Below are 14,257 nucleotides of genomic sequence, written 5' to 3'. Positions count from 1 at the left end.
CTTAAACTTTCAAGTGCATTGCAATAAATAAAAATTAAATGAAGTGTATGGTGTTTTTTAAACAACTTTATTTGGAACTTAATTTGTATATTTTCATCTGTAATATAATTATTCATTATTATCATATTATATTTTTATATGATTAAAGTGTACTGCTAAATGTACTGTTAAGCATTTATGGAAATCAAAATGGAATTTCCATTAAAACCTGTATGTCACGTAATTAAATATATGTGTAAACGCATGCAATACTGAATAACACTAAAATTATACCCTACATGCGCTTATGTTAGTAAAAAAATCGAAATCAGTGCACTTTTTAAAGCGTGCACAATTCTTAAAACATGATCATTTAAAATGTTATTTAAAGTAAAACATTATTTATATCATTTTTTTTTAAAGTGTACTCAAGTGTGTTAAGAAACAATCACGAAAGTCATATACGCAAGAAATGAAATGACTCATCAGAGTCCCGAATCTCCTTGTATTTTTGTTGGTCTGGCTGCCACCCACTGTCCCTGCGTGCAAACACACGCTGATACACATCTAGCTGATATAATGGGGCTGTGGTTTCCTCTTCTAGAAGGAAGTCATGGGGAAGAAAACTTTTTTCATTTTTTTTAAGTAGTTTATATTTTGATTTAAAATTCTTTTACACTTCCACCCATGGCTAAAACCAGAATAGCATAATGATTTAACAGAACATTACTCAAATAAAGTTAATGACCCTAAGAAATTATTCACAAATAAGTTTCTATCTCATTCCACACCCACCTCCACCTCCGGTCTCTCTCCTCTGAATCTTTGCATCTCCTCTGTCTCCGCTCACGGTTGCCTGACTCATTGATCTGGGTGTGTGATTGATGGAAAGATCTGCCCCATCATTCCTGTCTCTCCCACCTTCCCTCTCCAATACCAATAGCAGAACTTTTGTTTGCTAAATTACTGCATCTACCAGGCAGGCGATGCACTGATCTCCCCAGGCTCATTCCAGCACACTTATCTTTCATTCTGTCTCTACAAAATACTTCGGTGCTTCTCTGTCTTTTAGCTCTCTTGTGTTTCTAGATTGAGTCTGGAGATTTCATTTTTAACTTAAAATGCTGATTGTGTTACTTGGTTCTATTTTGTACCATATTTTATGGTACCACCTTGTTTTTAATGTCTAACACAGGAGTCTTCTTATGTTTTTATGTATAGATATAGTATAAAGCATAGATTTCATATGAAACCTAAAATAACGTATATATTGCTGTATTATTTCTTATAACACTTATTTTGCAAAGCTATTGAAGCATTTATTATTGAGATATACTTACCTTTATATTTTGACCAAACATAAATTAGTAAAGCAAAAGTGCGCAAAAATGAAAATTCAAAGAAAAAGGATTCATCTTCAGGCCATCCATTAGTTAATTTCTTCATGTAGTTTAGTACATATACATATTATGCACATATCTTACTCACCAGCGGATCTTCTGCAGCTAATGGGTACCATCAAATTCAAACTGATTTATAAACATCACAATAACTCACAAGTAATAAACCTTACTACAGTCCATCAATTAATGTCTTGTGAAGTGAAAAGTTAGCAAATATTCCATCTCCTGACATCCTCTCACATCAATATTAACCTACGTATTTGTTTACAACTGTTTTCTGTTGTAAATGGTGTTTGATCTCTTCATATTTAATAATTCATATTTTTACCAGAAGCCACAGAATTAAGTTAAAAAGTTCTTACTGATCAATTGGTTATGATATTTTGGATTGCCTGGGAGTGAGTATATGACCTGTTTCTTTAATGCAACAGGAACTCTGTGAAACTTTACCTTTGTCCTCTTGAAATCAAAATGTACTATATTTATTTTGTTAGCGCACATTGATATTTTTGTGCTAAACAATTTGTTTGTGCAAGTCAGTCCACAAAAAAAGTTTGCCTTCGTAATCTTTAATTCTAAAATGAAGGGCCTTCTCAGATGATGTCAGTTTGATGGCTTAGGCATGATCATGACATCATTAACCACGCCCCTCCAAATGTCAGTTTTCATTTCAAAATGAAACGCGTGCTTTACTACATCCAATCAATTCACAGTAGAAAAACAAGCCACGCCCTCTATTTTCCTAATTCAGTATGTTGTTTCTCTCTGAAGCATGTCACAATCAAAGTAGAATCGGTCACGCAAACTTTAATGTTAGCTTTGGATGGATTTAACCCTCTTCCTTTCATTCTTCAGTTCGTTTTTTTATATGAAACATTGTTTTTTAGCAAAACAATGTCATATATAAACAAAGTATCTGAAGTTTGCTTGAAATCAAATAATAATAATAGCTGGCGGTCCACTAAGGCTTGGCAGTTCAAAGTATAAATGAAAGAAGAAAGAAGAAGAAAAATCAAAAGTCTGTCTTTGCTCAGTTTCCCCTGTACTTTCATACTCCCTTCACTCTTTCATCGCTCCCACTTTGCCTGTCAGCAGTTCTGCTCCTTTCTTTCTGTTCCCTTTCAGTCGGTCACTCCGAGTCACGTCGGATGACCGACGAATTGGGATCTCGCTTCGAGAGACCAATCTACTTCGAGTGTATCTAAACAAGCCAATTGAAGATTGGCATGCGCTAATCGCATCCAGCTGCCGCTGATCACAGCGCGTGTATAAATAAGCAGCGGGTGCAGCGCATATTCAGCTTTTCGCTTCGGAGCCGAGCGTGACTGTTCCGCTCCAAAGACGATCTACGAGTGTTGGAGTACGGCGTTTCAGCGGAGGTCGTTTTCCTGCGTCGAGTGGATTGCCACAATCAGGCTGCACTACCCCCCTGTTTGTGTGCAAAACGGCTATCCCCTGTTGCCGCAGCACTAAAAGAGCATTCGCGGGTGCGTCTTTTTAAAGACGACGTTACGTCTGGCAAACTCGACGCGTCTTGGAAGACAGCGTGGGTCTTGCTTTAGACTACGTACACCCGTGTGTTTCTGGATGCGGTTGTTACCTGGTGTTAGGTGATGGTCACAATCGTTGCCTCGTGTGCCTGGGCTTAGCACGCTGAGGTGGCGGTTGTGGATGAATCATTTCTCGCGGGAGATGGTCATCTCGGAGTGATGGGCGGGCTCTGTCGCCTTGAAAAAAGGAGGCGGAGCTTGTGTTTGCTCGACTTGGTTCTCATTCTGGCTGCAGACAGGTGGGCTCCATTTCGTTGTGACACAAAGCTTAAACTCTGCAACCAGTGGAGCTGCAAAAGGGGCAGTCTGGACCCTCACGTGGGGTATCAGCTGTACCCTCTTGGGCTCCCCCTGATGATCAGAAGTCAATCGCTGCATCGGAAGGTGAGCCAGACATTTCTGGAAGTGAAGATCCGGTTGCTCTTCGTCTACCAGGCGTTGAATGTACTGGATACAGATCTAGAAATGGTGGCTATGCTTGCCCAGGCCGTCGAGGTGATCGGGATCAAGTGAAACCTCCACTGCTTCCCGGGCTCTCGAGGCTGGGCGATTGGTATTTAAGGTGGCTTGCGCTGGTTCTCAGGGCCCCACCCTGGTACCTTTCTTCCCGGAAGTGCATGAGGAGCTTACTGGGATGTGGAAAGCACCTTTCACTGCCAGAAACTGCCCCAGTGGCTCCTCCTCCTTCACCACCCTTGACAGTGGCACAGCCAGGGAGTTACGGTGATCGCCCCCAGTGGAGCGGTCAGTTGGGATGCAGCGGTGTCCCAATGCCGTTTCCGCTTAGTGCGGTGATCCTGTGCTCCTCCCGGCCTGCAGGTACTGTCGGCTCTGAGCGGCAGTGCCTTGTGCGGCCTGTGGACAAGCTGCGTCTGCAGTACACGCTTTGGCGTTGTTGCAGGTTCATCAGGCCAAGGCACTGAAGGATCTGCACAGGGGTGGTCATGACCTGGAAGTTCTGAAAGAACTCTGTATCGTGATGGACCTCGCGCCACGAGCGGCGACGGCAAGGTCACAACGCGGTCTCTGGGTTGTCGCGATGGCCACTACGGTGGTCCAGAAACGCCATCTGTGGCTGTGTCTGGTCGACATGCGCGAGGTAGACAAGACACGTTCCTTGAATGCCCCATGTCCCAGACCGCCACTTCGGCGACGCAGTGGAGAACTTTGCCTAGCAGTTCTCCGCTGCCCAGAAGCAGACTGAGGTAAGAAACATCCTGCCTCGGCGTGCAGCTGCTGCCTTCACCCAGCCGCCGACGGCCCACCTCAGCCAGCTCGTCGCCGAGGGCCCCCTGCTGCCGCCACCGCTCCCGTGCAGTCAACGCAGCAGCCCCCATCTAGGCAGCACCGTGGAGCTGGCAGCAGGGCAGCCACCCAGCCTGTCCAGGCTCCTGCCAAACCTGGAGGAAAGCGCAGGTGCAAGAGGCCCTCAGATCCGGGATGGAGGGAGCTGCTCTGCCGGGCAGAGAATGTTGCCGCTACCTAAAACCTCGACAAGGGCGGTTTCCTCTGTCTCTGGGTCCCCAGGAGAGCGAGGAGTTGAGCGGGCCAGTTCCGCGCCACTCACGCTCTCCTTGGGCTAATATGCAGCAGTGGGAAGACTGGGAGGACGAACCAACAGCCTACCCGCCTCACTTCTGCGGGGATGCAGGTAAGAGTTGCACACACTCAGACCCCGCTCGACCGGCCACGAGGCGCCCGAGCCGGGTCCCTGCACTCCCCTCGCTGCCCCATCGCCTGCACGCGGTGGTTCCGCTCGAGCCGCTAGTTCGGTCTCTGGATGCCTGGTTGAATCTTCCCAGGCTATCCCGGTGGCTCCTGCGAACCCTTCGACTTCGGCTATATGATTCAGTTCATCCGGTGTCCCCAAGTTCAGTGGGATCCGCTATATGTCAGTGAACAATGCGTGTGCCCCTGTCTTGTGGGCGGAGATTGCTGTCCTTCTAGTGAAGGCACGATAAAGCCGCTTCCTCTAGCCGATATGAGGTCGGGGCTTACAGCCCATACTTCATAGTGCCCAAGAAAGGCGGTGGGTTATGACCAATCTTGGATCTGTGAGTCCTGAATCGAGCACTCCCGTTCAGGATGTTGACACAGAAACGCCTATTCAGTGCGTCCGTCCCCAGGATTGGTTGCAGCGATCGACCTGAAGGACACGTGCTTTCATGTGTCGATTCTTCCATGCCACAGGCCATTCCTGAGGTTGGCGTTCGGTCGAGCATATCAGTACAAGTCCTACCCTTCGGGCTCTCCCTGTCGCCACGCCTCTTCATGCAAGTCGCGTAAGCAGCCCTTGCTCCACTGAGAGAGTAAGGCGTTCGCATTCTCAACCAACTGGATGACTGGCTCAGTCCCGGGCTCAGTTGTGCGAACACAGGGATCTGGTGCTACAGCACCTCAGCCAGTTGGGGTTTCAGGTCAACCAGGAGAAGAGCAAACTCTGTCCAACGCAGAGGATCTCTTTTCTTGGGATGGAGCTGGATTCGATCGATCAGATGGCACACCTCACAGAGGAGCGTGCCAATTCGGTGTTGAACTGCTTCAATATGTTCAAGAGCAGGATGGCGGTCCCACTGAAATATTTTCAGAGGCTCCTGGGGCATATGGCAGCCGCGGCCACAGTGATGCCGCTGGGACTAATCCATATGAGACCGCTTCAACATTGGCTACACGATCGAGTCCCGAGGTGGGCGTGGCAAAGTGGCACTCACCGGTTCAAATAACACCGCCTGCCGCCAAACCTTCACCCCGTGGTCAGACCTCTCGTTCCTTCGGCCGGAGTGCCCTGGAGAAGGTCTCCAGGTATGCTGTGGTTTCACGGATGCCTCCACCACCGGCTGAGGGGCCACGCATAACGGGCATGCAGTGTCAGGGGTTTGGACGGGCCCTCAACTGCAATGGCACATCAACTGCCTAAAGTTGCTGGCAGTACATCTCGCCTAGGCAGTCTCGAGAACTGCCTTCGAGGCCAGCATGTACTAGTCCGCACAGACAACATACTGACCGTTCGCGTGCGTACATCAACCAACAAGGTGGTCTACGCTCCGTCGTATGTCGCAACTAGCCCACCACCTCCTCCTCCTATGGAGTCGGAAGTTCTGAGGTCGCTTCGCCATTCACATTCCAGGAGTGTGCAACCTGGCAGCCGACGAGGCTGTCGCGAGCTGCACTACCCGGAGAATGGAGACTCCATCCCCGGGCGGTTCAGCTGATTGGGAATGTTTCCGAGCCACTCAGGTAGACCTGTTTGCCTCTCCAGAGACTTCCCATTGCCCACTGGCACACAGCTGGCTGCGGGCCTTTGCAAGTATGTATTTCCCCAGTGAGCCTTCTTGCACAGACACTGTGCAAGGTCAGGAGGACTAGGAGCAGGTCTTGCTAGTAGCACCCTACTGGTGAAGACTTGGTTCCCAGAACTTGTGCTCCTCGCGACAGCCCCTCCTTGGCCGATCCTCTGAGGAAGGATCTTCTGACTCAGAGATGGGGCACCCCCTTGGCACCCGCGTCCAGACCTCTGGAAACTCCATGTCTGGTCCCTGGATGGGATGCGGAGGCTCTAGGTGACCTACCTCAAGAGGTAGTCGACACCATTTCTTCGGCTAGAGTGCCGTCCACGAGACAGGCCTATGCCTTGAAGTAGAGCCTGTTCGTCGAGTGGTGTTCTTCTCAGGGTGAAGACCCCGGAATTGCCCTATCAGTCGTGCTTATCTTCTTGCAGCAAGGGTTGGAGCGAAGGCTGTCTCCCTCCACCCTTAAGTCTACATGGCTGCAATCGCTGCAAATCATGACCTCATAGATGGGAGGTCTGTGGGTAAGCATGGCCGGATTATCAGGTTCCTGAGGGAAGCCAGGAGGTTGAATCCTCCACGGCTCCCAACAGTACCCTCTTGGGACCTGTCTGTAGTGCTGACAGCACTGCAGTAGGCTCCGTTGAACCCTTGCCAGCAGTTGTGCTAAAGTTCTTTTATCTATGAAGACATTGCTCCTGCTCGCATTGGCCTCCATCAAGAGGGTAGGGGACCTGCAGGCTTTTTCGGTCGACGATTCGTGCCTACAGTTTGGGCTCGCGGATTCCCAGGTACCACTGAGGCCACGGCCCGGCTACGTGCCCAAGGTTCCCACTACCCCTTCAGAGACCAGGTGGTGAACCTTCAAGCGCTGCCCCTGGAGGAGGCAGACCCAGCCCTGACGTTGCTTGTCCCGTCCGAGCACTCCGATGCTACGTTGACCGGACACAAAGCTTCAGGACCTCAGTCCAGCTCTCGTTTGTCACAGAGGCCGGCAGAAGGGGAGTGCCGCCTCAAGCAGAGGATGGCTCACTGGATAGTGGACGCCATTACCCTAGCGTACCAAGCACAGGGTATGCCCTGCCCCCTTCAGGTTGCGGGCACACTCAGCAAGTGTTGCATCGCCCTGGGCGGTGGCTCGTGGCACCTCGCTGACAGATTGTAGAGCTGCGGGCTGGGCGACCCCAACACGATTGCTAGATTCTATAGCCTACGTGTGGAACCGGTATCCTCCTGTGTTCTCACCTCAAACTGGTAGAAGCACTGAGAGGCCCGGTTTCGGTCGGCTTGTTAACCGCTCCAGAGCGTCCATACAGTAGACCCTGTCGAGCTCCTCCATTCCCCTCGGCAGCCAGATGTTGCGGAGCATCCGGCGCCAGGCCCTCTCGATGAATCCGTGAGAACCGGTGAGGGCTGGGAGCCATGTAAAGTACCCCAAGAGGACTTTATGTGTGTATTTCCACGGCATAGCCTTAGAGCCCGTGTTTCCCGGCAGACCTTCTGCCCGTCTAAGAGGGTTCAATCACCTCCAATTTTCCATATGCAAACTGAAATACTGTCCATATGCGTATTCGTTCCGAGACCTCCTACGGGAAGGCTGGACTTCCGCACGCCCCTGTTCACTAGAACGTGGGACGTTTCCCAGTGTTCCAGTCTTACGAATGGGTAGTGTTACAAAAGTAGCTGGCTTCTTGTGGTTGAGCCCCGGCCTACGCCGATAGACTGAGGGGGCTTGTGGGCTCCCACAGGACACTGGAAGAGGCAGCGTCCATGGCGTTTTGGTAGGGATCCCAATTCGTCGGTCATCCGACGTGACTCGGAGTGACCGACTGAAAGGGAACGCCTCGGTTACGTATGTAACCCTCGTTCCCTGAAGAAGGGAACGGAGACGCCACGCCCGTCGCCACGGTGCTGCACCTCTGCTGAAGGGGCCGGGTCACTAGCTCGGCTCCTCAGCGAAAACCTGAATATGCGCTGCACCCGCTGCTTATTTATACACGCGCTGTGATCAGCGGCAGCTGGATGCGATTAGCGCATGCCAATCTTCAATTGGCTTGTTTAGATACACTCGAAGTAGATTGGTCTCTCGGCGAGATCCCAATTGCGTCGGTCATCCGGCGTGACGCGTCTCCGTTCCCTTCTTCAGGGAACGAGGGTTACATACGTAACCGAGACGTTCCCCCCTCTCTCTCACTTTCGCTCTCTTTCTCTGATGTCTCTGCCTGATGCACTAAGTGACAGACTATGCCAAGTCTGCCACCTTATTTAGATTCAGGCTAATTAAGAAAGCCAAGTGGGTTTTGCAGCACCACAAACAACATTATTCAGAAGTTGCGCCAGCTCTTTAACTGTCTCTCCTTCTCCCATCATCTCTTATCTACAGCTCAGAGCTCATCGGTTCCCAGCTTCTGTTCCCTGCGACAAGTGGATTTCAACCAAGGTTTAAATACTGCAGCATCAGGAGCGCTTACACTTGACGTCTGCAGACCTGGTACGGCGATCACACCTGATTCGCTGCACAAGACGCCAAGGGGGGAAAGCAGGTGAGAATTGGCATAGTCACACTATACATGCAGACGCGGTGCAGTTTTTAGCCCTTCCTTGTGTATTGATTGTTTAACAGCTCCTAGACAACCTTGTTAAACAGTACATGTGAAAAACTGTCTGTGTGCAGATTCACCGCAAAAGCATTTGTTCCATCCGTTTGCAGTTTTCAACAAGCATCAGACCAGCCCCAAGCTGACAGGCACTGTGGTTTGTGTTTTTGTAAATGATGATGGACCTGTCATGTCTTTTCCTCTCTCTTCTTCTGACACATCGACACACACACACACACACACACACATTCAGCATGAAGAGAGATACCTGCTCTCTTGTGTTTCAAATACAGTCGCACAAGGCAATGTATTTTCATTTAGCTCGGCCTAGGAAGTGTGCAGTGGTTTTTAAGGGTCCCACAGATGATTTCCGCTCTCTTTAACACTAAAATGAAATGGTTAAATGGCCTTGCTTTGCTCCCTTGAAAAAGGTCCTGCTCACTCATGCTTACCGCAGTCAGCTCAATGGCAGCGGGAGGCTTTAATGAGTCTGGACCACTGGAGCTCAGCTGTGACCCTCTTTACCCCCTCAGTCTTATAATGAAGACCATCGTTATGGCGCAAGTCCACAAATCACACACTGTGCTTTCTCGTTGTCTTCATAACAAATACTTGCAGAAAAATATAGTACACTTAAATAGAGTCTGTTGTAGAACTGTAGTCTACTACAGTGGTTTAGTTTTTATTTCTCCTGAGGTTTTTTGAATGGAAACCTTGTTGATTAATGAAATAATGAAACAATTAAGAACTTGTATGTTATGAACAGGAAACTTCTTTTGAGTTATTGATACATATAGTTAAAAGTGTAAAAATAAATACTCATAACACTATCAGTTATACATTATATTATATTATATTATATTATTAGAAATTAAGTTTAAAACTGGTTAAATATTTTAACTTCATTAATTAACTCTATAATTAATTTTAAGTTTTCATTTTTATTGTTCAGTCTTTTGAGGTTGAATTAAGGTTAAACGTGTTACAAAAATGCATGATAATAATATTATATTATATATAACTCCCAGTTATATATTACTAATAATTAATTGTGTGTATATATATATATATATATATATATATATATATATATATATATATATATATATATATATATATATATATATATATATATATATATATATATATATATATATATATATGTGTGTGTGTGTGTGTGTGTACATATATATAGCACTGTGCAAAAGTTTTAGGCAGGTGTATAAAAATGCTGTAAACAAAGAATTCTTTCAAAAAAAAATAAAGTTTTTTTTGTCAATTTACAAAATACATTTTGCAAGAACAAAAGAAAAATCTCCGTTACCAAGGTGAGGTTGTGAAAGACAGTTTCATGTCATGGTAAGATTGAGCACAGCAACAAGACACAAGGTAGTTATACTGCTTCAGTAGCAAATTTCAAGATTTCCAAGCAGACTGGGGTTTCAAGATGTGCTGTTCAAGCTCTTTTGAAGAAACACAAAGAAACGGGCAACGTTGAGGATCGTAGACACAGTGGTCGGCCAAGGAAACTGCAGCAGATCAAAGTCAAAATGTTAAATATTTGGCTGTAGCAGAAGGCAGTTTGTTCATTGAAGGGCTGGAGAGTGGTACAATAATGAATGTCTGCAGGCAACAGTGAAACATGATGAAGGTTCCTTGAACGTTTGGGGCTGCATTTCTGCAAATGGAGTTGGAGACTTAGTCAGGATTAATGGTGTTCTCAATGCTGAGAAATACAGGCAGATACTTATCTATCATGCAATACCATCAGGGAGGCGTATGATTGAACCCACATCTATTCTGCAGCAGGACAACGATCCCAGACAGCCAAAGTCATTAAGAACTATCTTCAGTGTAAAGGAGAACAAGGAGTACTGGAAGTGATGGCATGGCCCCCACAGAGCCCTGATCTCAACATCATCGAGTGTGTCTGGGATTACATGAAGGGACAGAAGGATGTGAGGAAGCCTACATCCACGGAAGATCTGTGGTTAGTTCGGCCTACCAGCCGAGTTCCTTCAAAAACTATGTGCAAGTGTACCTAGAAGAATTACTCCTGTTTTGAAGGCAAAGGGTGGTCACGCCAATTATTGGTTTGATTTAGATTTCTCTTTTGTTCATTCACTGCATTTTGTTCATTGAAAATGAAAATACATTTTTAACAATTCCATCTTTGAAAGCGTTCTTTGTTGAAAGCTGAATTCCATTTTTGAAAGCCTGCTTTGCCATTTTCTCACACATGCCTAAAACTTTTGCACAGTAGTGTGTGTATATATGACGTAATGCAATTTCTTTCCCTCTGAATAAGTCTGTATTACTTAATTATTTATTTTTAATGTAATAAATGAAGAAACAGTTTAAAAGCACATAGCAACTGAAAGAGAGACAGAGAAAGAAGGATGCGTGATTTCTACATTGACGGTGTGTGTTACATGCACAGGTGACCTTCTATGTTTAGTAAGAGTCCACGAGGGCTCATCTGCCGATCTTCCCTCTGGCTGCATCACCGCAGGGGGAAAACTCATATTGCGTGAGGTGTCTCTCCTTGCTTAGCCCGTGAGAGCTGAATGTGTGTATGTATGTGTGAAATGGCTATTTTGTAATGACTGCTGTGGCACTCTGTTGACAGTAAAGGTCGGTCATGTGGAGCACATTAAGCCAGGACCTTTAGGGAAGGCACACAAAGAGTGAGCGAGAATGAGTGTGTATGTGTGGTTCTGTGTGTCGTGTGAGTAGCGACTGTACTATTGAGAAGAACATAATGGCTGCCTCTCCACCCACTGCGATTAACACAGGAACTCTATTATTACTGTCTGACAACAGTGCTTAAGAGTGCTGTTTCCACCCCTGCCCTGCCCTGCCCGGCTCTACTCACATCTCCTTATCCTTCCCTCCCTCCTGGATCCCAGCTGGAGATGGGCTCCTGTCAAGGGGGATTCACTAGGAATGTTTTGTGCACTTTGTTTACACGTATATACATAATTTTCTGGGTTGGTTGATAAGATGTTTTTAAAAGAAGTTCAACAAATCTGATCAAAAACTACTTTCAGATATTGTTATAATTTAAACTGCTTTCTTTTTTCAGTTACCCAAGTATTCTTTTATTTTTCAGTCTGCTTTTGCACAAAGCAAAAAATAACATTGTGTCTACAACATTTTTTTTATACAGACAATTTTATACAGTATCTGAATTAAAAAGTATGTTCAACCAAAAATGAAAATGACCCCATAATTTACTAACCTCCAAGCCATGCTAGGTGTATATAACTTTCTTCTTTCAGACGAACATAGTCAGAGTTTCTAGCAGTTCTAGAGTTGGGCATCTTGGCTGATCTCTGACTCGAAGTATGACTTTGCTTACTCTCTCGCAAATACAGATACAGCTGTTGCTTGAAGCCAGTAATTTTAAAGTAGCAATATTTTAGTTACAAAACCCCATCGATCTGCTTCAGAAGACATGTGTTAACCTCCAAGAGGTGTATAGGTTAGCTTTACGATGGATAGATGCGGTTCATGTAGCATCAAAATAATGGCATTACCAATCATTTCCAAGCTCAGACTATGTTTATCTGAAAGTCTTATGCACCTATTTTATAGAGCTAAATGTTGTGTAAAATACAATAATAATTTAAATGGAAAATAATGGTTTAATATTAATACTTTCAGTGCAGCACTATTTCAGCACAAGTAGCACTTCATGGCTGGTTGGTGAATAAAAACGGTTATTTGCACTGAACTAAGTGAGGCAGCTGTTGAATGTAGTGAATTTGACCCTCTGTGTTTCTCTCTATGGACTGTTCAAATCGGTGGCCTGAGCTCAATGAGTTTTTAAGAGGATTTTGATGTCGGACAGCGGGACTTACGTTTTATTTATCTACCAGGCTATATGCTTGCGTGTAGATGAGTCATTTAGATGTGGACATGGGCATCATCTGTGATATTGTCTCTCGGTGGGGGTTAATGGGTGACCCAGCGTGTGGCGAGATTGTGATGGCTAAATCATATTGTGTCTCTATCGTTGACCTTATTATGGGAACATTATGGTGCACTTTGACCATCTCTAATATTTTAATAGGTTTGATCCTGCTCTCTGTGAAGCCTGTGTGTTTGTCTGAAAGGCCTAATTTCACAGGAAATATTCGGCCCAACCTGCTCTAAAATAATTGAGAGGTCAGCTCTGGCAACAGAACAATCTATTGTATTGCACCATCAGAGACACATTTAAAATGAATCTGTCTCGTCTGTGACTGACAGTTAATTCTTTAAGTACACAGTGCTTTAGAAGCAACATTCAACATCATTCTGGTAAGTTGCTTTGGTTGGATGGCGCCTGACAAGAAAAGAAATGAAAATGCTGTGCAACTTGCATTGTATTGGTTTTTAGTCAAATCACTTTCTTTTTTTATAAGATGTACTTAAAGATTTCTAGAGGAAGGATGAACCAATTTGAGTCATTCTGTGCTCTCTCTTAAGAGACAAAAGACAGCAATTGAGAGTTCTAATGAAAGTATTGATCAGAAGCCCGTCTGAAGCCATTGAGGTAGATGGAGTTTGTTCGGTACATAGTTGCAGCTCTTGTTTTTTTTTTTTTTTTTGGTCAGGGTAACTTAATGGCTCTATATTGGGTAGTCATGTTGAAAACTGGCCCATGGCTCTCTGCTGATACATATACTAAGTCTATTTCAGGCTGATTCATATTAGCCTTTTTTCAATATTTATGTCTATTGTTCATTTTCCTTGCCAGCTGTTAACAACTGGTGGGCTGAAACTAATATATACGTTAGTAAATGTCCTGTGCATGGTTCAAAAAATTATTTTTGAGAAAAAATTAAGACATTTTAAATATTCAAACTAACTCGCTTAAAAACTTCATATACTGGACAGGATGTGATAATTTTTAAGGCTGCATGGCCATGTATTGGATTTTTATTAGTTGGAGGACTTCATATGAAGCTGCCCAAACTGGATTTTAAAAGATTGGATTTTTTTTATGTTCACACTGCTCAAATATAATCAATTCTATGTATTCTAATACAATAAATTGGATTTAGGCCACCACCATAATCCGACCTGCTGGTAATAGAGAAGATAGAGACCAGTTTGCTAGCTAGAACCATTTGGATGTGAGAGAATATAACTTTGTTACAGAAGGAGAAGTGCTTTCACTTCACTCACACAGAAGCAGTCACAGTCCGACTGTCAATGTGTGGCCGTCTGTGGCTATTTGACATGTGACTGAGTTAGATTGTACCCAGAGAATTTTATCCATAATGGCCAACCAGTCAGTCAGAAATGAGCTGTGAGTTCTGAAGGCGAGACTCTGTTAGAGCCTGCTCGCTCATAGCAGACATATAAGTTTTGAACAAGTCAAATTTAGGGATGGGAAGTGTGAAACCATTCTTCCGTTAACAGTTCTCACACATGCATTGGTTCACAGAATA

General features: G+C 45.3%; 1 protein-coding gene across 4 annotated transcripts in view; it reads left to right on the top strand.

The window, feature by feature from the left end:
- LOC122329559 (protein phosphatase 1 regulatory subunit 29) overlaps positions 1-14,257 on the top strand; it is a 90,821-nt gene that overhangs the window by 25,639 nt on the left and 50,925 nt on the right. For all 4 annotated transcript variants that reach the window (XM_043225878.1, XM_043225869.1, XM_043225865.1 and 1 more), the window contains one exon: positions 8,603-8,762. The gene's annotated coding sequence lies outside the window, so the exon portion shown is untranslated. The remainder of the gene's footprint in view (positions 1-8,602; positions 8,763-14,257) is intronic.

This window comes from Puntigrus tetrazona, chromosome 3 (assembly GCF_018831695.1).
Source record: "Puntigrus tetrazona isolate hp1 chromosome 3, ASM1883169v1, whole genome shotgun sequence".
NCBI classification, from domain to species: Eukaryota; Metazoa; Chordata; class Actinopteri; order Cypriniformes; family Cyprinidae; genus Puntigrus; species Puntigrus tetrazona.
This window is presented reverse-complemented; position numbering and strand designations above follow the sequence as displayed.